Source organism: Lissotriton vulgaris, chromosome 8 (assembly GCF_964263255.1).
Source record: "Lissotriton vulgaris chromosome 8, aLisVul1.2, whole genome shotgun sequence".
NCBI classification, from domain to species: domain Eukaryota; kingdom Metazoa; phylum Chordata; class Amphibia; order Caudata; family Salamandridae; genus Lissotriton; species Lissotriton vulgaris.
The window spans coordinates 587286926-587314788 of NC_141696.1; positions in this window are offsets into that span (position 1 = coordinate 587286926).

Consider the following 27863-nt stretch of genomic DNA (forward strand, 5'->3'; position numbering starts at 1 on the left):
AGAGGCACCCGATAGGTCTGGATAGGTTGGCCCTGTTATTATCCGTACTCCCTGCTACGTGTTCATCCCAGTATGAAACAGTGTTATTCCGAGCCGCTTTTGCGCTGGCATTCCATGGGGCTATGCGGGTAAGCGAACTAGTGGCGAAAAACAAGCGGGATACGATGGGGGGACTGTGCCGAGAGCACATTCAGGTCAAGGGGGAGACGATGACTGTCTCGTTTGTCAGGTCCAAAACCGATCAGGGTGCGATTGGGGACTGCATAATCATACAGAGGATTCCCGGGTCTTCCATGTGCCCTGTGGTTTGCGTAGAGGAATATTTAGCGCAAAGGGTGGCATCATGGGGGGGGACCTTGTTGAGACACGCTGACGCCACCCCACTGACGAGGTTTCAGTTCCAGCGGGTGCTTGCGATGTCGATTTCGGCCGCGGGCTTGAACCCCGGCGAGTTTGGGACCCATTCCTTTCGGATAGGGGCTGCTACAGAGGCTACAGCCAGGGGTCTGAGTGTAGAAGAAATAAAACGTGTGGGGCGTTGGTCCTCGAACTGTTATAAAAGGTATGTGCGGTTGCACATGTTGTGAAGCTGTAATGATGTACTCACGCTTCTTGTTTTGTTTGGTTTTCAGTTGCGCAAGCCTACGAGGCGGGGCGGACTGTGCAGTCGACCCGACACCTGGGGACCAGCGGTCAGACATCACCGGCTGTGAAAAAGGAGGTGTGGGTCGTGGGCCACTCATACGTGAGGCGTGCCGTGGACGTATTCAAAGCAGGTGACATGATTCACGTGGCTGGGGAATACGGGTACAGGGTGTCCTTCTATGGAAAGGGCGGGCTCTGTATTGACCAATTTCAATCATTTTTTGAGGGTTTGTTAGGGCGGACAAGGTCACCGCCGTCTATAATCATAGTCCATCTTGGGGGCAACGATTTGGTGGCCACTGGTAGACGACTTCTTCTTGAGGCAATGCTTTCCACAGTAAGTTGGTTGGCAAGAAGAGTTCCAGGGTGCACAATTGCATGGTCCCATATGATCCCACGAAAAGTGTGGCGGGGGGCTATTTCGGTTTCTGCTCTGAATCATTCAGTAAGAAAAATTAATAACAAAGTGAGTAGATTGTTTCGTTCAAGTACACTGCATTCTGTTTCGCATGGTTGTATTAAAGGGGACAGTATGTATTTGGGGGATGGTGTTCATTTGTCCCGGGTGGGGAACGAGTTACTCATAGGAGACCTCATAGCTTGGTTAAAGAGTTTATAACATGACCTTTAGGCAGGAGTGTTGTGGGGGGTCCGGATAGCCGGTCAACTATCCGGCCTGTGGCGGTAAGGTCATGATCGGTGAGCAGTAATTGGAAGATCCCTATGGGTGGGCGTCACCCATTACGGATGGGAGCGCTCGAGGGAGGTGGCCATTGGCCCCTCAACGGGGAGGCGGTCCCTTCTAAGGATGGGCCGCCGAAAGGAAAGGAAAGGCGGTCAAGGCCCCTTCCTGGGTAGGAGGGGCTACAGCCCCCTCCTGGGGAATTTCCCGGGGCCAGGACATCTGCGACGGCAGATGTGGTAAGTTGTGTGGGGTTTGGGAGGGGGTTTACGCTACCTTCTAGACACCTCACACGAGTCCTCGGACGACCTTTAAATGGCGTTGAGTTTATTGGGGCCCCCGTCAAGTCAAGGGAAATTGGTAGATGCACGTGAGGTACACCTCTGTGCGGTCGCCCCTCACAAGTGAGGGGGATATTTCTGGTTTAGGGATCTGACACCGGTTACGACCTTGCCGTTGGCCCTTAAACGTTAGGATGTACAATTTCAAGTTAAATGTTTTGTAGGATGTTAGTTCGGCTAGGTGAACCTTTGTATTAGAGAATATGTTAAGGTTAGCCAAACATCGCAATGTGGAAATGAAATTGTACATAATATGAAACTGTTATTTTAATGTTTAATTTTGTTTCATATTTTAATAAATACGGCCGGGAGGGTCACTCCCTCCCGTCTTCCAAAAGTTCAGAACCGTTTCCGGTTTCCCAGTCCTTGGGGATTGTGTTGAGAGGGGGTGGCGGGTATCTCAGCCATATGGAAAGGGGCGACCATTCGGTCCCCCCGAACGTATGGCGGAGTACCACGATCCCCCCGGGAAGCCATCTTGGGCGGGAGGCGAGTCTCGGCTGGTATGCCCGTAGCGGCGTAGCCGGGGCGCGCCTTTTTCCCGCCCTGGAGTGGGCTGGCCTAGACACTGACGCGGCCGGCCACGCCCTTGGGGCAGGCAGGGGCGGGTTTACGCCCGCCCTGAAGACGGATAAAAGGAGCAACAAGCCAAGAAAGCATCCTCTTGTTCCTGTGCTCTGAAGCTGCACCTCCTCGCTGCACGTGAGCTCGAGACGGAACGAAGAGCCAATTTTGACCCACCCACCAGCCCCTGAGGACAGCAAGTGGTTTTGAATAAAGTTTGATGTGGTGACTCTATTTCTTGCAGGTTGTGATGATTATCGTGATAACTTTGAATATGCAATAAAGAATGGTCAATTTGTAGTATGTTTTGCAAATAAAGTAATTCTGCACTAGTGTTGATCAGTAATCATGCTTTTAATAAGTTGTAATTATTACTGTCATTTAGTATTTTAGTCATTTAGTAATTTAGTTAGAATTGTCGTATTTATTTTGGTCGGGCGGTAAGGTCATGATCGGTGAGCAGTAATTGGAAGATCCCTATGGGTGGGCGTCACCCATTACGGATGGGAGCGCTCGAGGGAGGTGGCCATTGGCCCCTCAACGGGGAGGCGGTCCCTTCTAAGGATGGGCCGCCGAAAGGAAAGGAAAGGCGGTCAAGGCCCCTTCCTGGGTAGGAGGGGCTACAGCCCCCTCCTGGGGAATTTCCCGGGACAAGGACATCTGCGACCGCAGATGTGGTAAGTTGTGTGGGGTTTGGGAGGGGGTTTACGCTACCTTCTAGACACCTCACACGAGTCCTCGGACGACCTTTAAATGGCGTTGAGTTTATTGGGGCCCCCGTCAAGTCAAGGGAAATTGGTAGATGCACGTGAGGTACACCTCTGTGCGGTCGCCCCTCACAAGTGAGGGGGATATTTCTGGTTTAGGGATCTGACACCGGTTACGACCTTGCAGTTGGCCCTTAAACGTTAGGATGTACAATTTCAAGTTAAATGTTTTGTAGGATGTTAGTTCGGCTAGGTGAACCTTTGTATTAGAGAATATGTTAAGGTTAGCCAAACATCGCAATGTGGAAATGAAATTGTACATAATATGAAACTGTTATTTTAATGTTTAATTTTGTTTCATATTTTAATAAATACGGCCGGGAGGGTCACTCCCTCCCGTCTTCCAAAAGTTCAGAACCGTTTCCGGTTTCCCATTCCTTGGGGATTGTGTTGAGAGGGGGTGGCGGGTATCTCAGCCATATTTATCAGGACCAATCTGGGTAAGAGGCCCAAATTGGTCCTGATAAAAGAGGTACCTTCGGTCTTTTTTCTGATTCGAACTGCACTCCATCATGGTTGACCTTAAATATTACCTTTGTAATGGTCTGGTGTGACCAGCTGCTTGCGGTTGGCGCTTTGTGCTTTTTGGTTCTAAAATGTGATTAAAGCTTTAAAAAATCATATCTCTGATTCCCCGTTATGGATTATTGTCATTGTGGTCTCATTTCAATCATTACAATATTATCAACTGTTATAAGCTGGAGTGGGATTTTTATTCTGTTGTGTTTCTGACTTTTTAATAGCTTTGGTACTTCTAAATGCTTCACCCATTTTCTTAAGTCTGTCTGCTCTATGTCATAACTACCAGGGGCTGACCTCAGGTATAAACGTTTACTATACCTAACAAAAATAGTGCCATTATTACTTGTGGGGGACTAACATCCGCCCCAGCTAATGATTTACTTTCTCATGCATAATGTAACCAAAACCGGTGACAGTAGACCATCTATTTTGCGTACCCCTGCAGGTTGTGAAAATTATAAGAGCCTGTTATTAACTAACTTGCCACGAACATGAGAAGTTAGAAAGATTGGCAAAGGTCCTGAGAGATTAATACTTATACCAATGGTAGGGACACCTTTCGAGAAGGTTCATATGGACGTTGTCAGGCCTGTGGATCCAACAATAACTTGGAAATGAGGTATCCACATAGTGTTACTCTAAGAAACATAACTGCCCCTGAGGTAGCAAGTACTCAAATTACCATTCTGTGTGACTGTTCATGAATTGTAACCTAAGCATTACCCCACCACAAACCTAAGTGATGGAGTAAGGACTTGTGTAAAAGAGACTTGCTTGGACGCAATCATCTCATATAATACCGTAACGAAGTATTAATAATATTTGTAATACTAATTATTCACAACATTCCACATATCTCTAGATAGAGGATGCTTGCCTATGTGTTTTACTAACAAGTAACACAAATGTGATTAAAGATGGCTGCTAACACGGGAAAATGAACTGCGCATGCGTCAGCTGCATGACGTCTTAACATTTGGAGGGAAAATTCTGCTTCTAATAAGGCCGCTTGGTAACTCATGTGCTAAGCATCTGCTGTGCTGAAACTAAACCGAAGTATGTACTAAGTGCTAATGAATATATATGTTTTATAAGCAAATGGGATTAGAGTAGAGATACGTGGTATACAGTGAAATAATTTTATTTTGAATTTAATACTTTGTCTTTTGACCTCTCTATTAGTTCATATTTGGGCCTCTGAATGATGCTAAGGTCTGACACCCACGTGGTATTGCCCACATGCGCAAGAGGGACAACTTCGAAACAGTGAACTCAAGTTTTGAACCTCGTCCAAGGACGTTCTCTGCACATGTCCTGGGAACCAGCTGAACTTCCTGAAAATTCAATGGACATCCATAAAATGTATACAATATTGTTGATAAAGTTTGCAAATATGGGTGGGAAATAAATAAAAAAAAGAAGTTTATTGTGACAAATAGGCCTTTAAACCACATAATACACCATAATACAATTAGAAAATGCAATAGATTAAAATTCTATAAAAGCACCATAAAACCAGATTGAAATACTATTATAAGATCAAAATTTCTTTGTTTCATAAAAAAACTTGTTTCAATCACTGTGGATCAGAACTAAATGCGTGCAAATCCAATATTTATAAACTACTTTGATCAACAAAAATTGTCCATTTATACTCTATTTGTCCCTCCCTAGTCTACTCTTTCAATTCCTATCCCATAAGAAATCTCTTTGCTGCTTGAATAAACTTTGCCAATGCAATTGCAATGTCAAGGAACTGCATATCAGTGAGAAGCTTAGTTGCTTGCATCCTTGACCTTATACCATATTTTTAAAAAATTGGCCGTAAGAACAATCGCCGAAGAGATATCAGTTTTTGACAATCCATTAAAATATGAACACCAGAGCATTTTAAGCCCATCCCTCATGTACATTTACCCTCACCATCCATTAATATGCTTTTTATTTTCCCATTTGTACGTGCAGGATTGATGCCTACTCTCTCGTTTAGCATTACCATTCTCACCCATTGATTTGGTAAGGTGTCTAAATACGGGTACCAGTTATTTTTTCTCTACCTATTTAACATAAAATGCACAGATTCTTTTTGTTTCAGGTAATCCATATCGATCTGTCTCGACTTTTCATTTCCCAAGGTTTTTAAAACTCTCTTCTGTTCTTCAATGATTAATGACTCTGAGTCGATTTTCAACTTTGAACTATCACAAATGGAGTGGAGTTTCTTACTTGTTGCTTTTGCCCACTTCAATTCAGTTCAGTTCAGTTCAACTTTATTTCGGCTAATATAGCCATAAAAGCAGGAAGTACAGACAAGAAAAAAACATTTACAAACAAAGAATAAAAAATGTCCTTGACAACAGTTGATCACTTAACACATTAGAGTTAATATAGTGGGACAGAGTAACAATTAATTCTGTTCAATTGATTATGCGTATTCCGTAAAATCTGATTAGAACCATAAAAAAGGTTGATTCCTAGTGAAAAGCCAGATTAAAAGCCTAGATTCACTTCAATTCACTCTATTGGATCTCCCTCATACACCAACCTGTCACTTTCTCCTCCTCCCCTGACCATAGCCGTTACCAAAATCTACATAAATTGACTTGAACTTGTATGTTCCATGCTAGCAAGTCTAGTTCTAACCTAATGGCCTGTATCATTGATGAGCTGGGCAAAGACAGGAGGGTTTTTAGACATTTCCCTTCCTCATTGTCCCAGGAGCATTTGCCCCGTAAACACAACATTTCTGCTCCATATTGCATTTGAGGGGGGATCATAGCATTAAAGGCTTTCAGCACTGGTCTGTGTGAAATAGCTCCATAATTACTTTTAAACTTTTTCAACCCATAAACTGCCGCTAAGCCTTTGGTTTTCTGGGCCTGTAACTGCATGCCCCAATCTAACACTCTATCAAACCATATTCCCAGGTATTTGTATTCATTTACATCTTCTAATTTTGTTTGACCTAGGGACCAACTGCATTTTTGATCTCTCTTTCCAAAGCACAATATTTTTTTATTCCATATTTACTGTTAGGTGTTTGGATGAAAAATATGTATCACATACATTTAACTTTCTTTGTAGGCCAAGTTCTGTTTGGTCAAGAATGACTAGGTCATCTGCATACAGTAGGCAGAGCAGATGCTTTCCATTTACCTTTGGGCTTGCACTTCTTTTAGTCATTAAAAGGGAAGGTAAATCTGCGAGAAAAATTGAAAATAGAAGAGGTGTCAATACACAGCCCTGTCTTAGGCCATCATTAATTACTATCTCATGAGTCAAACCCCCTGCTGTATCTTTAATGACCTCTGAACAATTTTTACTATGTAGCTCTTGAATAACTGTTAGGAGTTCTTCTGGGATATTATATCTTTTTAGCATCTCCCATAGGCAATCTCTATCTAATAGACAAAAATGCAGCCCGGAAGTCAACAAAACAGCAGCATAATTTACCTTGCTGTTCTACCGACTTCCGAGCCCACAAGGCAAAACAGTGATCGAAGGTTGAGTGCCCCTCCTTAAACCCTCCTTGTTCTACCGGGACAATCGCATGTAGCTCAACCCATTCCTTTAGTCTGCCCAAAATTATTTTGGAGAACACTTTCACACCAATTTCTAGGAGATTAATTAATCTATAATTGTTTGGATCCTTTCAATCCCCTTTTTTATACAGAGGCCTGATTACTGCTCCCCTCGATGATTTGGGGATAAAGCCTGAGGCTAAAACGGCGGTAAACATCTTTGAGAAAAATTGGGCCCACCATTTTAGCTCTGTTTTAATTATTACCGCGGGTAAGTTATCTGGCCCTGCAGCGCGGGTTAGATTTAACTTCCTAATGATGTTTGTCACATTATCAATGGAACATGAGGGGATTAGAACTTTTGCTGCCTGCCACATAGGGATTCTTTCCTCACTTAATTCTAACCCCTTTCTAGCCCTATATAATTGGCTTAGGTTCTCCTCCCAGAATGCCTCATCAACTTTACAGTTCAAGTTTCCCGGGAAACGACCTGCTGCATTTTGGATCAGCTTCCAGAATCCTTTTGTATTTTTACTTTCAATAGTTTCCAATAGGGAGTCCCAGCATTTTTCTTTAAAGCACCTTTTCTTGGATCTCATGAACATTTTGTATTCTTTCCTCAAATTTAGTAAATTATTGTAGCTCTCCTGATCATAACTTAGCCTCATATTTCTTTCTTCTCTCCTCAGTATCTTTTTTTTCTCTCTACATACGGAATCGAACCAGCTCATTTGCTTTCTTTCCCACCTCTGAGAAATTTTGTCACCCTTTTCCGTCTTCTTTAGGTTGGGACTGAGGCATTTTACTATTTGAGTGATTTTTTCTTCAAACCATGGAACCTTCACGTTCCCTGTTACCTCAAGAGCTAGATTTTGTTGAAATCTGGCTAGTTTTGTTATATATTCATCGGTTTAGTTTTGTGGTCCGCTGTTTCGGGTAATCCATTGATTGCTTTAGAACCCTTTCACAGACTCTTGGAGGAGCTCTCACTATTTCACAATAAAGTGGGTAGTGGTTGATTTCTTTGTGCTTACTTACCTTAAACTTTTTTACTAAGGCAAAATTCCAAGCTTGTACAAAGAAGTAATCTATAGGGGACAATTGATTGCCTCTTCTAAATGTTTACGCTGCTGGTCTATCAAATTCCGATCTGCCGTTTAAACTAATTAATCCCTGTGACCCTAGAAATTTCCCTAGCTCTTCACCTTGCCTATTCATATTACCACTGGGAAAAAGGGCCGGCATTATCTCATATGCTTTTAAAAGTTCCTTCAGACAAGGGTCCAACTTTTCGGGATTTAGCTTATTAGTAAAATCTCCCGTAATAATTAGGAAATCCTTGCTATGTTTATCATTTAGGGATTTCATATCATCTTTAAAGAGCCCCATTTCCTTTACATATTCTTCTTGGGAACCCCACTGTATATATGTGTTTACCACAATCACATTTTCAATTGGTCTTCTCGGGCCCTGTAAGCGTACCTCACTAACCAGCAAATATTTATAGGAAGTGTTTATCCGAGTCACCTTATTTATTGTTCTTGTGGAAATTAGTGTCATAATCCCACCAGAAGGACGTCCAAATCTTGATTTAGTGGCGGCTTTATAAATCTGGGTGCTGCCTTCAACTACAAGGGTACTGTCGCATAGCCAAGTCTCTTGCAGACAAATAATGTCTGCCTGCCGTAAAACATTTTTTACACAATCAATCCTTATTTGCTCTTTAAGACCATTAATGTTCCACGAAAATATTCTTAGACTATGTGATGACCCATTTCCCTAATCTATTTCGCTGAGATGGCTAGACTCATTTAATGCCCACCAAGATAGGTTTAAGTCACTATCCTCTATGCTCCAGTTTGCCCAGTTCTTATCCTGCTCGTGATTTTCAACAACTATTTTGATTTTTTCTCTTGATCAACATGCCCCTGCAATTAATCTTGCTTGTCTTTTCCCCAAGTCTGCGTGGCAGTTAAAGAAGATGCTATCTGGCTGTACTACTCTTTCTAATGCAGCCTCTGTGATTAGTCTTATACCTTCCTTTAATATTTCTTTTTCGGCATTTACTATTGCGGATTTAATCATTCCTGAATATACTTTAACCTTTGTCAACTCCTTACCTTTGCTACTTAGTAATAGTCCGACCTGCCTCAAATCTTTTGATTCAATTTCTTGCAAGTTCGGGCATTTTGAGAAGGAAAATAGGAGTTGGGATCAATTTAACGGAATCATTTTCCTCAACTTTTTCCTTCCCTTAGCTACATCCAGGGGTTTGAAGTATAACCACTTTTTATCACTTGACTCTATCACTTTAGCATCCCTATTCAAATGTTTTTTTTATATTTAGAATGCTTGACTTAGCTCCTCCTTCCCCTATACTGTTAGGGTGGATTTTTTTCTCCCGTAAATTTACCCCTGTTTCTAACCATTTCTCCTCCCTTTCTACCTCCCAAAGGTTTTTTTATCGGACCCTTTTGTCTCTTGTTTTCTCCTGATTCACCTCTTGGGGTCTGTCCGGCTTCTTCCTTTCTTTTTTAGTAACTAGAGAAGGCTCTTTTCTTACTGTTGTTACATGTGATGCATGCCGTTTACCTTGTTTACCCTTTACTTTTTTACAACCCGTTTGTTTCCCTTTCTGTTTCCCTTTCTGTTTCCCTTTAAGCTGGGTCGGTTTCCTTAGCGTAAATCTAAACTTTTGCCACCTATGACTCCACTGTTCACTTCTTCTCCTAATTAACATTGGGTATCTCGAGATATACACATTATTCCCATATTTCAATTGATCAGACTCCCCAGTGTCCCCAGAGTCTCCTAGGGTGGAACTATCCAGCACTGATCTAACCACAGACGGCATTAGACCTCTAATGCCCTGTAGTTCGCACACCGTGTGCTTTAGACTCATCTCCTGGGCTTTTAATATTTTATTGTGTGAGAGTGTGACCTCTAATAGGCCTTGCAGGATCTTTTGTAACATTAGAATCATGTCCAGCATTGATGTTGAGGGTGTTGCTGACAAGTCCAGGTTCTCTGTGCTATTACGCAACATATCTTCCAGTGACTTTGAACCTTGATTTGCCCATTGATCCAGACTTTTGTCTGCCTTTGCTCTTTCGTCCAAGTCTATACTATCTTTTTGAACTCGCTGCTCCTTTTAGATGCTCTTCTCATATTCTCCATCTGCGGTGCCAAGTTCTGAAAAAATCCTGGGCGATGAAGAAAGCCTTGGTTCTAAGTTGATGTTTATTTGACTTAAAGTACAATAATTAGGGAATGAGTCTTCTATACATTGGACACTTTGATAATTTTTTCCTGAATTAGAGTTAAGTCCTTCTCCAATTCTTGAGTTTTTTAGGCGTTGGTTTCTTGGTAAAGTGTTTTCCCACAAAGTCTTTGATTGATTTAGATACAGTGCCCCCTCCTGTCCTGCTCACATGTTATGTATTTGGCGTCTGTTTCTTCTTCATTACTTTATTGCATCCACTCGCAACTTTCTCATCCTTCTCTTCAAAACTCTCCACGGATTTTCTAATTGGCTCACTTGTTTCATTGTTTGTTGACTGAGGGTCTTTTCCTATTTTACATATTTTTTGCTTTTTAGGTGCCATTTTAGGATTCTGTTATATAAATATGTTTTTAAAACTCAAAGTTCAACAACATGTGAGTGGGGCAAACATCAGAATAATGTTAGATGTAGTTTGCGGGGGGGGTCTTAATAAGTTCCAACTTAATGGCTCCGTCTTCACTCTTATCCACCTACATACAATTTCTTTTCTCAACTACTTAATGTAACCTGCTGCTTCCAATTACTTCCAAGCCAGCGCAATATAAAGAGATTTTTGTCAGCTAGTCGCCTGGAACTCTTTTGCTTTTGCCAGCTAATCCCCTAGGTCACTTCCACTTACCTCTGCTGTGTCATATAGTGGTGCATCGGGCTCTGCCGTAAGGATTGTCTTCTTCCCAGCTTCGCTAGCTTCTTAACCCAGTTGGCTCCCCTTTTTTGGCCCCCACGGGGTCTCCCACGGGTTGTCAGACAGGTCTACCGGTAGGTCTACAGGCAATGTGATCCGAACTTATATGTGGCCTCTGATCCCGGCTCTCCACGTATTGTGCGGTCTTTCGAGCACCTTACTCTGTGCTCCGATTCTCCACACCTCCGCGGGGTCTGGACTCCGGAAGTGATGTGCCCATAGCGTAGTTTCCTCACATTGTACGGCAGCCCGGAAACCACGGCCAAGATCACAGCATAGAGGTGAACACTGGGTGTGAAATAAAGCTTGGGAGAAAAAATTATTGGAGGGGAACTTATAACAATGAACTAAGGAACATTATTAAAACTTAGCATGGTGTGATGATCATCCCAGTCCAATCAGAAATAGAAGTTTCATAAGGTTGAAACATTTGGGGGTAGTACATGCCATTAAGAAAGTATAATTGGGGAAGTTAGTTAGATTAGTTAACGCAGTTCCAGCCAGAACGCTGCGAGACCGAGATGCTGTCCGAATGCTGATCGAATACCCGAAGAAACAGACTTAGAATTTCAAAGCAAATTAGAATTAGAAGAAGATCGCGGAAGAATCGAGAAGGTAAGAGAATTAGAAGAAGATCGCGGGAGAATCAAGGAGGAAGTTAGTATCAGAGAGGGGTGACATGCAGGCGTCGAATCCAGAAGAGGTCATCTATCCTGTGCTATCCTCTTCTGAAGTACCTGTCACCTGAACTTTCTAAGGGGCCCATTAACTCTTGGCCAGAGGGGTCTGATTTTCGCACCATTCTAGGTAAATATAATTCTGTGTATTGTGTCGATGTGCTTTCTCTCTCTATCCTCTCTTTCCTGAGGTACTTGTTGTTGTGAAATCTTATCATTAAATTAGATAAACTGATCTTACTTCCTCTGAAAGATGGAGTTAAAACTGTAATTTTGTTTTTCTCATATGATAATATTAGATAAACATTTAAAATTGAACTGAGTCTGTGGTCATTCAATGAGATAATCAGGTAAATTAACCTATGTAATAATCATCAAATCCTATTCAACTAAAATAGATACATTGGTTATAGAAAGGGCTTCGGATGAGTAATACATTAGAAAATTGATAAGCCAATAAATTTACAATTTTAGCCCAATGAAATTGATCCCCAACGGTGTTCACCTGCCTATATGAGTGAGTGTGTTTATGGGCCCAGATGAGTATATAGTGATAGATGTCCGCATGTTGGTAGCTCGCTGGATCATAAGGACATAGCAAACAATCAGCCATTGTCGCAGGGCTTCCAAGATTTTGGTCTTTTGCTGTCTGTATAAGCCATGTTTCAAACAACAAGAGAGTGTTAGTAACCACAACAGGCAAACTCTACTAGTCAGAATTAGTTGTATATACCACTAGGTTTAATAGACAGAGTTGTTATTGTCAGTTGGAAAAAATAGAGTGCACGTGTTTAAAGAACTAGCTAAAAGGACCCTCAGGCCCCAGTGAAACACTGGTAGCCAGTTGTCTTCATTGGGCCCCTTATATCGCTAGAGAGGTGAAAGTGAATCTAAAAAGAGTATACGCTACTCCTCAAAATTATTTACTAAGAGGGTAGCTCTAACTCTATTAAAAACAGTGATCGAAAACCATAGCTGGTTTTTCTGGACTACTCAGGGTTGTGCAAATTTGAACCAGATAGTCCCATTAGTGAAGTGAAAAGAAATTAATTAAAATACGGTCAACATGTTTCTGCCATTTGAGTTCAATTTGCTCGGCATTCGTCAGGACCAAGAAAAAAGGATGAACTCACTGTTCTGGGCACCCTAAAATGCGCAGATACAGAGAGTTGTGACATTTATTGATACGACCTGCAAGTGTCGAAGCGCCTAGTTGGACATTCTTCCCCCAAGCTGCTAAAGGCTCCTTCTTATAGGAGACACCATTGGATCTGTGAGGGTAGATAAAATGGAAGGAATCAGAATATGGAATATTCAGCTTTTGGCACCATAAAACTTATACTTCTACCCTATTATGGCTCTATTCACATGCGCTTATTTGTTCACACAAAATGTGTCTTTATTTCGAAGGGGGAGAGGTTGTACCTTCAAAATAGTAAAGTAGACCCGTTTTTATCGGGGTGTCAACCTTTCAAACAACGTTAACGAAAAAGACATTGCTTTATCTTGACAGATATTGTATACCGAGAGTATGAATACATAAAAACAGTGCTTCGATGTACCAAATGGTCATAAAAACTGGGTGAATTAGAAAACCCAACCAGATTACATTTAGAAAGACACACGCACACTTCTGCAAGAAGACGGTAGAGCACAGAACACTTCAAAAGGAGGTGAGCCTAATTATGCACTTACTACTCGTTTGGTGAAGATAAACTCCATGGGCAATGCGGCAGGAGGAATCTTCACGTTTGGGTGCTAGAAAGAAATATTTATAAACACGCATTTTAGCGTATTTCTAGGGACTGTGATAGTTTAAAAAAGAAATCTAATCTTGTGTTCCTGCTGGTAGAGGACTTACTTTCTACCAAACGACTCCCTGCTGGAACACCTGAAAGCGACCACATCCGCCGCCCGTATCAATCAACGCGGTAATGGCGCCGTGTTCAAAATATACGCTTAGGACGTGCAATGCGTCCGGAGCGGTAACGTCAATCACGTGACCCTTTAGGATCGCGTTATTTTTAAAGGGGCCACTTTATTTATCTACAAGGATAAGAGGCGATCTATGCACTGAAGGGAACTATGAGGGAGACCTTTGGGAATCTCATGATTTACGGAAAAGCCGCTTTGTTTGTCAACCTAAAGCGATTGTTGTGTAAAAGCTAGCAATTGGACACCTCCAGAATCAGGGTAAACAACGTGTTTGTGAAGTACAGTCATATGCCTTCATCCCCATTTATTTTTCACGCTAGAAGCAAAAATAAATGTGTCATAATGTTATTGATTTGTAGGTGAAACAAAAGTCCAAAGGTCTACTGTGTATGACGTGTGAATAGATCATACATAGTTTAGTTATATTAACTGGATAGACTAGCACCATGTATTGTCAGAGCTGATAGACAGATAATCTGGACATTGGCACAGTGGCCCTGCTCCAAAAAATGAGTAGTCATTTTTTGGAGCAGGGCCACTGTGCCAATGACGTCAAGTGGGTAGTAATTGAACAGCTGAATGACACCGATGAGAATACACTGTTCATAAAGGAGCAGCGCTGGATATACCGTTTGTCCACGCATAAACAGGGCCTCAATGACGACATCCCTTGGGGATCGGTAATGCGTCGATAAACGGCCCACCTTTATAATTAATATTCTAGTCCAGATTATCTGTCTATCAGCTCTGACAATACATGGTGCTAGTCTATCCAGTTAATATAACTAAACTATGTATGATCTATTCACACGTCATACACAGTAGACCTTTGGACTTTTGTTTCACCTACAAATCAATAACATTATGACACATTTATTTTTGCTTCTAGCGTGAAAAATAAATGGGGATGAAGGCATATGACTGTACTTCACAAACACGTTGTTTACCCTGATTCTGGAGGTGTCCAATTGCTAGCTTTTACACAACAATCGCTTTAGGTTGACAAACAAAGCGGCTTTTCCGTAAATCATGAGATTCCCAAAGGTGTCCCTCATAGTTCCCTTCAGTGCATAGATCGCCTCTTATCCTTGTAGATAAATAAAGTGGCCCCTTTAAAAATAACGCGATCCTAAAGGGTCACGTGATTGACGTTACCGCTCCGGACGCATTGCACGTCCTAAGCGTATATTTTGAACACGGCGCCATTACCGCGTTGATTGATACGGGCGGCGGATGTGGTCGCTTTCAGGTGTTCCAGCAGGGAGTCGTTTGGTAGAAAGTAAGTCCTCTACCAGCAGGAACACAAGATTAGATTTCTTTTTTAAACTATCACAGTCCCTAGAAATACGCTAAAATGCGTGTTTATAAATATTTCTTTCTAGCACCCAAACGTGAAGATTCCTCCTGCCGCATTGCCCATGGAGTTTATCTTCACCAAACGAGTAGTAAGTGCATAATTAGGCTCACCTCCTTTTGAAGTGTTCTGTGCTCTACCGTCTTCTTGCAGAAGTGTGCGTGTGTCTTTCTAAATGTAATCTGGTTGGGTTTTCTAATTCACCCAGTTTTTATGACCATTTGGTACATCGAAGCACTGTTTTTATGTATTCATACTCTCGGTATACAATATCTGTCAAGATAAAGCAATGTCTTTTTCGTTAACGTTGTTTGAAAGGTTGACACCCCGATAAAAACGGGTCTACTTTACTATTTTGAAGGTACAACCTCTCCCCCTTCGAAATAAAGACACATTTTGTGTGAACAAATAAGTGCATGTGAATAGAGCCATAATAGGGTAGAAGTATAAGTTTTATGGTGCCAAAAGCTGAATATTCCATATTCTGATTCCTTCCATTTTATCTACCCTCACAGATCCAATGGTGTCTCCTATAAGAAGGAGCCTTTAGCAGCTTGGGGGAAGAATGTCCAACTAGGCGCTTCGACACTTGCAGGTCGTATCAATAAATGTCACAACTCTCTGTATCTGCGCATTTTAGGGTGCCCAGAACAGTGAGTTCATCCTTTTTTCTTGGTCCTGACGAATGCCGAGCAAATTGAACTCAAATGGCAGAAACATGTTGACCGTATTTTAATTAATTTCTTTTCACTTCACTAATGGGACTATCTGGTTCAAATTTGCACAACCCTGAGTAGTCCAGAAAAACCAGCTATGGTTTTCGATCACTGTTTTTAATAGAGTTAGAGCTACCCTCTTAGTAAATAATTTTGAGGAGTAGCGTATACTCTTTTTAGATTCACTTTCACCTCTCTAGCGATATAAGGGGCCCAATGAAGACAACTGGCTACCAGTGTTTCACTGGGGCCTGAGGGTCCTTTTAGCTAGTTCTTTAAACACGTGCACTCTATTTTTTCCAACTGACAATAACAACTCTGTCTATTAAACTTAGTGGTATATACAACTAATTCTGACTAGTAGAGTTTGCCTGTTGTGGTTACTAACACTCTCTTGTTGTTTGAATTATGAATACATAGGGGTATGAGAGTGTTTTTCTTATAACCCTTACTCTCTTGTTGATTATATTATTTTTTTTGTATAAGCCATGTGCCTTCCTTTTTGTCTCTGTTGCCCCTAATCCCAGTGCCAAAAGGCAGGTTTCATGAGCCACCATGTTATTCTGGTGATGAGCCCAAGGTGGCTTGTGGAGAGATACATCAGCATCCACATACCTCCCAGCGCTGATTGTCAGAATATCATTATTAAAAATACCCGATAAAAAGTTTATGACACTGATTTATTATTCTTTCATGCAACACAATGCAGCAATCCCTCTCGCTGCGCTGTGTGATAGGGAAAGTGCAGGAATGTGCTGTATTTACCATACTACAACACATTCCTGTCCTTTCCTAGCGCTGATGCACTTTTGGCTGCCTAGCCCCAATGCAGGCACCCTTGGGTCATGGTGCAAAGAGGTTTGCATTGTAGGCAGGATAGTTTTTGTGCAGTAAAGGACACCTTCCTTGTGTTACTCTACATTTATCATGTCATGCAGGGCAACATAAAGTGGCCTTGCATAGCTTAATAAATCTCCCTTAGTGTTAGCATCACCCTTGCGCCCCCTTGCGTGGCACAAGAGCAACACAAAACCTTTGGCCCTGAATGTCAGGATGTTATTAGAAAAATATTGTCTCATAGAAATATGGTATCCCAAATAGGTTACAAAGAATGTTGCCTCATTGTGTCTAGACTTTCTATAAATATTTTTGTGAACATATGTAGAATAATGTTTCTGTCAGCCGACAGAAATATTAGTTCTGATACTGTGGTACCATAACACCTCGGACATTAACATTGTGAATGATAGAAAATGCAAAGCTAGGGTAGGGAATTTTGTTAAGTCCCATCAACAGAGTAGTTGCCTTTGAAAACGCACACAATAGGCCTATAAGAGGTCTGATAAGACTTTAATGACCAGATTACTATAAATTTCGATCCAGAGCAAAAGAGTCTTGGAATTTGAGATCTTGACATTCGATACCACCTGTCATGGGCTTTTAAGCAGAACTTTGGACACCGGAACTTATTGTTTTACAAATTAAGCACAGTGGAATAGACTCTAGATATCAACTAATGGCGCCTCTATATCTGGCATAGAAGAACCAGTGTAAGCACACACAAAAATAGCATCCTACCGCATGCAGAACTGCTTTTACGGAAGAAATTATTTTTTAATATATCATCACTCAAAGCTTGAACTATCAAATTGACATATGTTATTGCTTTGAACAAGGGAGGGACATATCAAACGTTTTATTGAACCAATTACCCCATAATTCATAAAATAAATTACATTTAATGCACTATCCAACAAGCAAGCCAGGATAATCCTGGAAGGGTGGCAGTATGAAGAACTAAATGGATTTTTTAGCACATAATAGCAGCAATTTATATCGCGTGACAAACATGGCGATCGATGAAGCAGAGTGGCAAGATCATGCATAGAAACATATAAATGTTGCGAAAAATCAAATCCACCCTATAATTGCATGTCTACTAAGCAAGAGACATCTTGTTCTGAGAGCACTTAATATTGCAAACAAGGCAAAACAATAGTTTATACCTCAGAGTACATTCAATTTAAAGAACTCCCCCATAACATTTCACTATTAAAATATTTCTATTCAGCAGAAGATTTTGTATCTCGGTAGGCCACACAACGAGATGACTAAATTGGGCGGACATCCATCATACTTGTCAGGTCTGGTGGACAAATATTATGCAGCGTTCTTTGTCTTACATTTTTTTATTAAATTAGTCACCCCTTCAGTCAGCCCTAAAAGCTAATAGGGCAAGATGTCTTATATTTAAAAAGTAGGACATATGTACTTACGTTTTACGTGTCCTGGCAATGAATTTATCCTAAAGTCATTTTTCACTGTACTCCCACCATCTTTTTGTTTTCACTTTCGTAAGGCCTATATCCCCCTTGACTAACATTGTGTTACTTATTACATTTAATACGTGGTAACTTTGGATTAGGAGCAGATAGAAATATATTGTTTATACTCAAATCGTTAGAAATGCGGATCTCTGGTTGGCTAAGGCTTGCGCCAAAGCCAGGCAGAGACCACCACTCTAGTCAGGACAAGGGAGTTACACGCCAAAGATAACCCCTGCTCACCCTCTAGGTAGCTTGGCACGAGCAGGCAGGGTTATCTGGGTGGCAATGTGTAAGGCGTTTGCGCAACACACACACAGCAACAGCATACTAGGCACACCACATAAAGGAACTCCACACAAGGTTATATATAAAAAAATAGCCTTTGTATTATCATAAAACACATTAGGATAGTAATCACACAATATACACTGTGCCAACTGGCACTGGGCAATATTTACAAGGGATTATATACACATGACAGGGCCCCATGGACTTGGTAAATAATGGGGCCCATTTTATCCGAGATGGACCGACCGTTAGCTGCTCTATATCCGCGCTCTAGGCAGAGGCCCATCCATTGCAAAGCAGATTCCGTCCATTTCTTGACTGGCTGGAGGTCAAGCAGGGGAATATTCCTCTGTACATCCTCCTCTAACAGGAGGGTTTCTCCATCACAGTATAGGGGCTCAAACGTACAGTTAAAGTCGCCAGGAATTATAACATTACTGGCGAGCCCAACTGAATTCAAGAAAGTATCCAGATCAGCAAAGGTTTTGGAGCCATGACCACCAGGCAGTCCCCTGTTATACATATTTACGATAATGATATCTTTTAGGTTTGGCCGGTGCAGGGATATGACAAGGAGATCTGGGCTATCAACTGCCAGTTCAGTTGGACTGTAGTGGGTTGTCTGTCTAACCCAGATGGTTAGACCCAATGAGGGTCTACCTTTTTTCACTCTGACTGCAAGTTTGCAGAAGTTTAAGTACCCTGGACAGTATATGGGTTCTACTGCCCACGTCTCCTGAAAGACCAGGATGTCATATTTTTCTATCAGAGCTGACCATTCTACTATGGGAAGTTTACTCTTCAGACCAGCAATGATCCAAGAGAACAACTTAGTTGTGTTTAAATCGTTAGCTAAACAGGGCAGGGTGGAAGTCATGATCCATTTTAGGGCCGGGGCACGGGTACTAGCCAAACTGAGGCAGCTGGTTACTGAAGGGGCGAGAGCCGAGATCCCACACACTTCATTAACCATCGTTTCTTCCCCGTCAGGCAGCTCACCCATATGTAACTTACGATCCGTACAAACTGATTTTAACTCAAGGGAACTCTCCAGATTGACAAAACCAGAAGGAGCACGAATACTATCTATAATATCACTAGGGGATATGATTAGATCGATGCATCCTGCAACCAGTGGTACCCTCATAGAGCTAATACTTGTTTTTGGTTTAACCCAAACAACAGCTCTATTTCCATTACACCCATCAGGGCTGTTTCTCCTACAGCATGATCCCAGTCAGTCCACCCCCTCCAGGCCGAGTAGTGACTCAAAACGATTCATCAGGGGGAGATGAAACTCCTGCCTACTAGCAGTGAATGGGCGTCTTTTAGTCATCTTCCATCTATATTGCTGAGGGGAACTCTGGCCAGAGAAAGAGCTGGGGTAGAAGAAGCTCAAGTCGTGAGTTTGTATTCCATTGTTTCCCCAGTACCCAGAGTCGAGACATATGAACCTTCCCAGTCTGGGGTCCCTAAAGTTCACGATTATACAATCGCCCTGTAGATCCTTATTTCTGTGCCCCAACCACCCCACCCTTCTAAGATGTAGAATCTCGGCATTCATGAAAGCTGGGGGCGATCTATTTCTATTGAGCCAATGGATGACCTTGTTCTTAAGCTCACTGTGGGTCTCAAGTCTGTCAGATTGAATCCCTGGTACACCAGAGAGAATTACTGAGTAAGGTATCGACTCAGGGGGTAGATTAATACACAAGGGCTTCTGAGGCGAGCCTGTTCTCCGCAGACTGATTGTCCCTCTGCTATGTGGATCTACACATTCAGGGGCAGCAAACTTTGATCTAGCGTCACATCCAGTGGCCACAGATCCCACACTCGTGTGATCCGTGACAATTGATATTCCTCTACCAATCTCAGTGGTTTTTGGACATTTTGTTTATTAAGTAAGTCCTGCTGAATCGCTATCGAAGGGTCATGGAGAACAATGGCCGCTCTCGATGAGGGCGGGTGCCCAGAACTCTGACTAATCCCCACAATCTTTTCCAGAGTTATTGATTTGGCCATCACAGCTCTTTCTAGTTTCCCCATGTTCTCATTGATTAGCTTAACCCTTTCTAGTGATGGTAGGAACAGTGATTTTATTAGCTGCTCTAGTGTTTCCAAAAGGCCCAAGGGAAGATTGTTTTTAGCAGGCAATAGAGGTTTTTGCGCCTTTGGTCTATTACTGGTAGTAGATGAGGAGATTTCAGGATTCACCGAGTTGACTCGTGCTTGTGTAGATGTATGGGTTTTAATTACTTTTGCACACCGTCCCTTTTGCATTCTTCCCCCACATTTTCTTTTGCCTGTAGCTGGTAGGGAATTACTAGCAGTTCCAGGTTTAGGCAATGTTGACACAGTGACTAGGGACTGGGAAGAAATGTTAAAGGAGTTAGAGTCTCGTGGTATATTTCCTAATATGGATGTACTATCAATGGTGATGTGTGGTGAGCTGCAAGCCTGAGACCCTTCTGACCCAACTGACCCCACCTGCTCTATACTAGATCCCCCGCACAAGATGCCATTAACCGGGAGCTTCTCAGGGGAGACAGCTGCCATGATAGTACCCAATGAGGATCTCTTTTCCGTCAATTCTATTTCCCGTTCAAAAACGACTGCTGCTCTAGTAATAAAATTGTCAAGGGTTCCCGACACAGACCCCCCAATTTTACTGAATGAAAGCTTCTTTACGTTCCTTGGACGGGCCGCCATGACGCGACGCATCAAGGATAGTAATAACGATAAAGAAAGATAAGACAATATGATTATATGATTACCCCGCCCCACAATGTAATGATGCTTAAAACCAAATACAATAATAAGTATGATACATAGAAGTCTCACTGCTCTGGGCTCTAAGCGAAAAGGGGGTGTCCCAGCCCAGCCTCCACCGGCCTCGGATGGCCACAGACGGTCCCGCCCTTGTTCCGGGCTTAGCCCGGCACGTCCCACGCACGTCCCCGCGGGACGGGGGACTAGGCGGGGCTTTATGCGCCTCCTGGCACGGGTTGATGAGGGGGGCGGGGTCTGCAGGGTTGCTGGGAGTCGTAGTGCGAAACAGTGGGGGGAGAGATGTCAGCGTCACGGCGGAGCCAAGCCCGGCCGACACAGGAGTCAGGGAAGGTGAGACTCATTATGCCTCAGTGGAGCAAAGCCCGGCTGCACAAGAACCCCTCAGGAAAAGTATCACCAAGTCCTCGGCCCCAGGCTGGCTTTATGCCCCTCCTGGCTCGGGTTGATGAGGGAGGCGTGGACTGCAGGGTTGCTGGGAGTCGTAGTTCGAAACAGCGGGTGCAGAGATGTCAGCGTCACGGCGGAGCCAAGCCCGGCCGGCAGAGGAGTCAGGGAAGGTGAGACTCGTTATGCCTCAGCGGAGCAAAGCCCGGCTGCACAAGACCCCTCAGGAAAAGTATCATCAAGTCCTCGGCCCCAGGAGGGGCTTTATGCGCCTCCTGGCTCGGGTTGATAAGGGAGGCGGGGACTGCAGGGTTGCTGGGAGTCATAGTTCGAAACAGCGGGGGCAGAGATGTCAGCGTCACGGCGGAGCCAAGCCTGGCCGGCACAGGAGACAGGGAAGGTGAGACTCGTTATGCCTCAGCGGAACAAAGCACGGCTGCACAATAACCTCTCAGGAAAAGTATCAGCAAGTCCTCGGCCCCAGGCAGAGCTTTATGCACCTCCTGACGCGGGTTGATGAGGGAGGCGGGGTCTACAGGGTTGCTGTGAGTTGTAGTTCGAAACAGCTGGGGCAGAGATGTCAGCATCACGGCGGAGCCAAGCCCGGCCGGCACATGAGTCAGGGAAGGTGAAACTCGTTATGCCTCAGCAGAGCAAAGCCCGGCTGCACAAGAACCCCTCAGGAAAAGTATCACAAGTCCTCGGCCCCAGGCGGGGCTTTATGTGCCTCCTGGCATGGGTTGATGAGGGAGGCGGAGACTGCAGTGTTGCTGGGAGTCGTAGTTCGAAACAGCGGGGGCAGAGATGTCAGCGTCACAGCGGAGCCAAGCCAAGCGGGCACAAGAGACAAGGAAGGTGAGACTCGTTATGGCTCAGCGGTGCAAAGCCCGGCTGCACAAAACCCCCTCAGGAAAAGTATCACCAAGTCCTCGGCCCCAGGTGGGGCTTTATGCCCTTCCTGGCACAGGTTGATGATGGAGGCAGGGACTGCAGGGTTGCTGGGAGTCGTAGTTCGAAACAGCAGGGGCAGACACATCATAAACGTAGCACACAACCAGTAATTACTGGCAAACACTTTACTCAGCATCATCCTGTAACATAAATCATATTATGCACAGTATCACATCAGGCGTGAAATATATTCTGCACCAACCTCATAAGCATAAAAATATTAGACCATAACCTCCTCAGTATAACTCACATTAGGAAATAATCTCACTAACATAAACCACAGTAGAGAATAACTCCAACATTTCACAGTATGCAAAACCTCATAATCATAAAAACACATCTAGAGGCATAAACAGGGTGAGTAAATCATACTATATAAATTACATTTCCTAGCACCACATAAATCACAGTAGGGCCTGGCGCCCTATAAACCTACTAGTCCCCCAGGCCAACTGGCCTTCTCAAAGGGGCTGAAATGCCCTATGTTCAAAATTCAGGGCGCGCTGCCAATGCAGATGAAGTCAAGGGTGTGTCATTGTGCTGACCTAAATGTTGCAGCTGGGGCTAAGTGATGCGCAGCGGTGAAAGTATGGGGCAAAGGAGTGCATCTCACTAGTACCTCATCAGGCATGTCCTCAAAGAAAGAATGGCCTAAATCAATCAAGACATTTTGTTAAGCGCGCTACATACCCATGAGGGTCTCAAGGCACTGGGGGGGGGTGTTGCTACTGACGAAGAGCCAAGTTTTGAGAAGAGGTCTGAAGGCCAGGAGATCTTGGAACTGCCGTAGGTTGGTGGGGAGGGTGTTCCAGGTCTTGGCGGCGAGGTGGGAGAAGGATATGCTGCCGGAGGTTGTTCTTCTGATGGGCGGCCATCTGGCGAGGGCGAGGTCGACGGATCGGAGCTTGCGGGTAGGGGTGTAGAAGCTGAGTCGATTGTTGAGGTACGCTGGGCCGGCATTGTGGAGGGCCTTTTGTGCATGAATGGGGAGTTTGAAGATTATCCTCTTGTTGACGGGGAGCCAGTGTAGGTCTCTGAGGTGCGGTGTGATGTGGATGCCGCAGAGGATGTCGAGGAATCTGTTGTGACGAGGCGTTCTGGATGCGTTGCAGCTGTCTCAGGAGCTTGTTTGATGTTCCTGCGTAGAGGGCATTTCCGTAGTCCAGCCTGCTGGTGACGAGGGCCTGGGTTACTGTTCTTCTTGTTTCGGTGGGGATCCACTTGAAGATCCTGCGGAGCATTCGTAGAGCGTTGAAGCAGGATGAGGATATGGCATTGACCTGTTTAGTCATGGAGAGGGTGGGGTCAAGGATGACCCCCAGATTGCGTGCTCAGTTAGTGGGTGTTGGGGCTGTTCCCAGTGAAGTCAGCCACCAGGAGTCATCCCATGCTGAGGGGTTGGAGCGGAGGATGAGGACCTCCGTCTTGTCCGAGTTCAGCTTCAGTCGGCCTTTCCTCATCCATTCGGTGACGGCCTTCATTCCTGCATGGAGATTGGTTTTGGCGGTGTGAGGGTCTTTGGTGAGGGAGATTATCAGCTGGGTGTCGTCTGCGTAGGAGATGATGTTGTAGTCGTGCTCACAGGCGACAGAGGCGAGGGGTGCCATGTATATGTTGAATAAGTATGGGCAAATTTTGTGGATCTGTGGTCCGCGAATTTGCGCGAAATGGCAAACATGTCCGCAAATTCACGGATTTACCCACGGAATCGCAGATTTTTTTGCGACCTGGTCACAGCAACGGGGATTGCGCTCGAGAAACTCCGGGATGCAAAGACCTCCCTCGGGTATTACAGATAATTTTTGACAGCAGATATGGGGTTAAAGCACACTTGCCCAGCCTCGACCGTGCTCACTAATGTTTTGGGCTGATTAAAACGTTACTGAATTTGAGCTTCAACTCGGGCACCTGCTTTATTTATATCTGTAAGTGCTTCCTGTTGAGGTTCAATTTTTGGCCCCATGGAAACACTTACAGAGTTAAGGCAGGTGCCCGAGTTGAAGCTAACTTTGTAACAATTTTAGAATGGCACCAGCAAGCACTCTGGCAGCTTGCCGGTGCCATTCTCAAATGGTTACAAAGTTAGCTTTAACTCGAGCACCTGCTTTAACTGTGCTTCCTGTGGGGCAAAAAAAAAATCCGCCCGCTTGAGAATTCGAGAATTTTTCGGCGATTTCGCGAGATTCGCGGATCGCGAAATTGCCGAAAATTCGCAAATCTCCCGAGCGGAGCGGATTTTGCACCCATACTTAATGTTGAACACCGTTGGGCTGAGGGAGGAGCCCTGGGGTACACCGCAGGTGATCTTGGTGGCAGTGGAGCTGAAGGGGGGGGAGGCAGACGCTCTGTGTTCTGCCGACGAGGAAGGATGTGGTCCAGTCCAGGGCATTTTCTTGGATCCCGGCGTTGTGTAGGCGTGTTCGTAGTGTGCAGTGGCAAACCGTGTCGAAGGCGGCTGACAGGTCCAGGAGTATGAGGGCTGCTGTTTCCCCGTTGTCGAGCAGGACCCTGATGGCATCGGTGGCGGCGATGAGGGCGGTTTCGGTGCTGTGGTTGCTGTGGAAGCCTGACTGGGATGGGCCCAGGATGTTGTTGTCCTTGAGGTAGCGGGTCAGTTGTTTGTTGACGATTTTCTCGATGACCTTTGCCAGGAACGGGAGCAGGGAGATGGGACGGAAGCTCTTGAGGTCCTTGGGGTCCGCCTTGGGTTTCTTTAGTAAGGCGTTGATCTCGGCGTGCTTCCAGCTTTCGGGGGTAGCTGTTTTGAGGGAGTTGTTGATGACTTTCCGAAGATGGTGTGCAATGATTGTGCTGGCTTTGTTGAAGACGTGGTGTGGGCATGGGTCATACGGGGATCCAGAGTAGACGGAGTTCATGGTCTTGATGGTTTTGTCGTCGTTGATGTTGGACCATGTGATCAGGCGGCCGGTGGTTTTAGCGGTGGGGGTCTCGATGGTTGGCGGGGTGGTCGTGGCGTTGAAGCTGTCGTGGATGTCTGCGATCTTGCGGTGGAAGTAGGTGGCCAGTGAGTCGCACCGATCCTGCGAAGGGGGGATGTTGTTGGTGTTGGAGCTGGGGTTGGAGAGTTCCTTCACTATGTTGATCAGGGAGGTGGGGACTGCAGCGTTGCTGTGAGTCGTAGTTCGAAACAGCTGGGGCAGAGATGTCAGCGTCACGGCGGAGCCAAGCCCGGCTAGCACAGGAGTCAGGGAAGGTGAAACTCGTTAGGCCTCAGCAGAGCAAAGCCCGGCTGCACAAAAACCCCTCAGGAAAAGTATCACCAAGTCCTTGGCCCCAGGCGGGGCTTTATGCGCCTCCTTATGTGGGTTGATGAGGGAGGCGGGGACTGCAGGGTTGCTGCGAGTCGTAGTTCAAAACAGCGGGGGCAGAGATGTCAGCGTCACAGTGGAGACAAGCCCGGCTGGCACAGGAGTCACGGAAGGTGAAACTCGTTATGCCTCAGCGGAGCAAAGCCCGGCTGCACAAGAACCCCTCAGGAAAAGTATCACCAAGACCTCTGCCCCAGGCGGGGCTTTATGAGCCTCCTGGCACGGGTTGATGAGGGAGGCGTGGACTGCAGGGTTGCTAGGAGTCATAGTTCGAAACAAAGGGGGCAGAGATGTCAGCATCATGGCGGAGCCAATGCCGGCCGGCACAGGAGTCAGGAATGGGGAGACTCGTTATGCCTCAGCGGAGCAAAGCCCGGCTGCACAAGAACCCCTCTGGACAAGTATCACCAAGTCCTTGGCCCCAGGCGGGGCTTTACGCGCCTCCTGGCTCGGGTTGATAAGGGAGGCGGGGACTGCAGGGTTGCTGGGAGTCGTAGTTCTAAACAGCAGGGGCAGAGATGTCAGCGTCACGGCGGAGCCAAGCCCGGCCGGCACAGGAGTCAGGGAAGGTGAGACTCGTTATGCTCAGCGGAGCAAAGCCTGGCTGCACAAGACCCCTCTGGGAAAGTATCAGCAAGTCCTCGGTCCCAGGCGGGGCTTTATGCGCCTCCTGGCTCGGGTTGATGAGGGAGGCGGGGACTGCAGGGTTGCTGGGAGTCGTACTTCGAAACAGCGGGGGCAGAGATGTCAGCGTCACAGTGGAGCTAAGCCCGGCCGGCACAGGAGTCAGGAGAGGTGACACTCGATATGCCTCAGCGGAGCAAAGCTCGGCTGCACAATAACCCCTCAGGAAAAGTATCATCAAGTTCTCGGCCCCAGGAGGGGCTTTATGCGCCTCCTGGCTCGGGTTGATAAGGGAGGCGGGGACTGCAGGGTTGCTGGGAGTCATAGTTCGAAACAGCGGGGGCAGAGATGTCAGCGTCACGGCAGAGCCAAGCCCGGCCGGCACAGGAGACAGGGAAGGTGAGACTTGTTATGCCTCAGCGGAACAAAGCACGGCTGCACAATAACCTCTCAGGAAAAGTATCACCAAGTCCTCGGCCCCAGGCAGAGCTTTATGCACCTCCTGGCGCGGGTTGATGAGGGAGGCGGGGACTACAGGGCTGCTGTGAGTCGTAGTTCGAAACAGCTGGGGCAGAGATGCCAGCATCACGGCGGAGCCAAGTCCGGCCGGCACAGGAGTCAGGGAAGGTGAAACTCGTTATGCCTCAGCGGAGCAAAGCCCGGCTGCACAAGAACCCCTCAGGAAAAGTATCACAAGTCCTCGGCCCCAGGCGGGGCTTTATGTGCCTCCTGGCATAGGTTGATGAGGGAGGCGGAGACTGCAGGGTTGCTGGGAGTCGTAGTTCGAAACAGCGAGGGCAGAGATGTCAGCATCTGGGCAGAGCCAAGCCCGGCCGGCACAGGAGTCAGGAAAGGTGAGACTCATTATGCCTCAGCGGAGCAAAGCCCGGCTGCACAATAACCTCTCAGGAAAAGTATCACCAAGTCCTCGGCCCCAGGCAGGGCTTTATGCACCTCCTGGCGCAGGTTGATCAGGGAGGTGGGGACTGCAGGGTTGCTGTGAGTCGTAGTTCGAAACAGCTGGGGCAGAGATGTCAGCGTCACGGCGGAGCCAAGCCCGGCTAGCACAGGAGTCAGGGAAGGTGAAACTCGTTAGGCCTCAGCAGAGCAAAGCCCGGCCGCACAAAAACTCCTCAGGAAAAGTATCACCAAGTCCTTGACCCCAGGCGGGGCTTTATGCGCCTCCTGGTGTGGGTTGATGAGGGAGGCGGGGACTGCAGGGTTGCTGCGAGTCGTAGTTCGAAACAGCGGGGGCAGAGATGTCAGCGTCACAGTGGAGACAAGCCCGGCTGGCACAGGAGTCACGGAAGGTGAAACTCGTTATGCCTCAGCGGAGCAAAGCCCGGCTGCACAAGAACCCCTCAGGAAAAGTATCACCAAGACCTCTGCCCCAGGCGGGGCTTTATGAGCCTCCTGGCACGGGTTGATGAGGGAGGCGTGGACTGCAGGGTTGCTAGGAGTCATAGTTCAAAACAAAG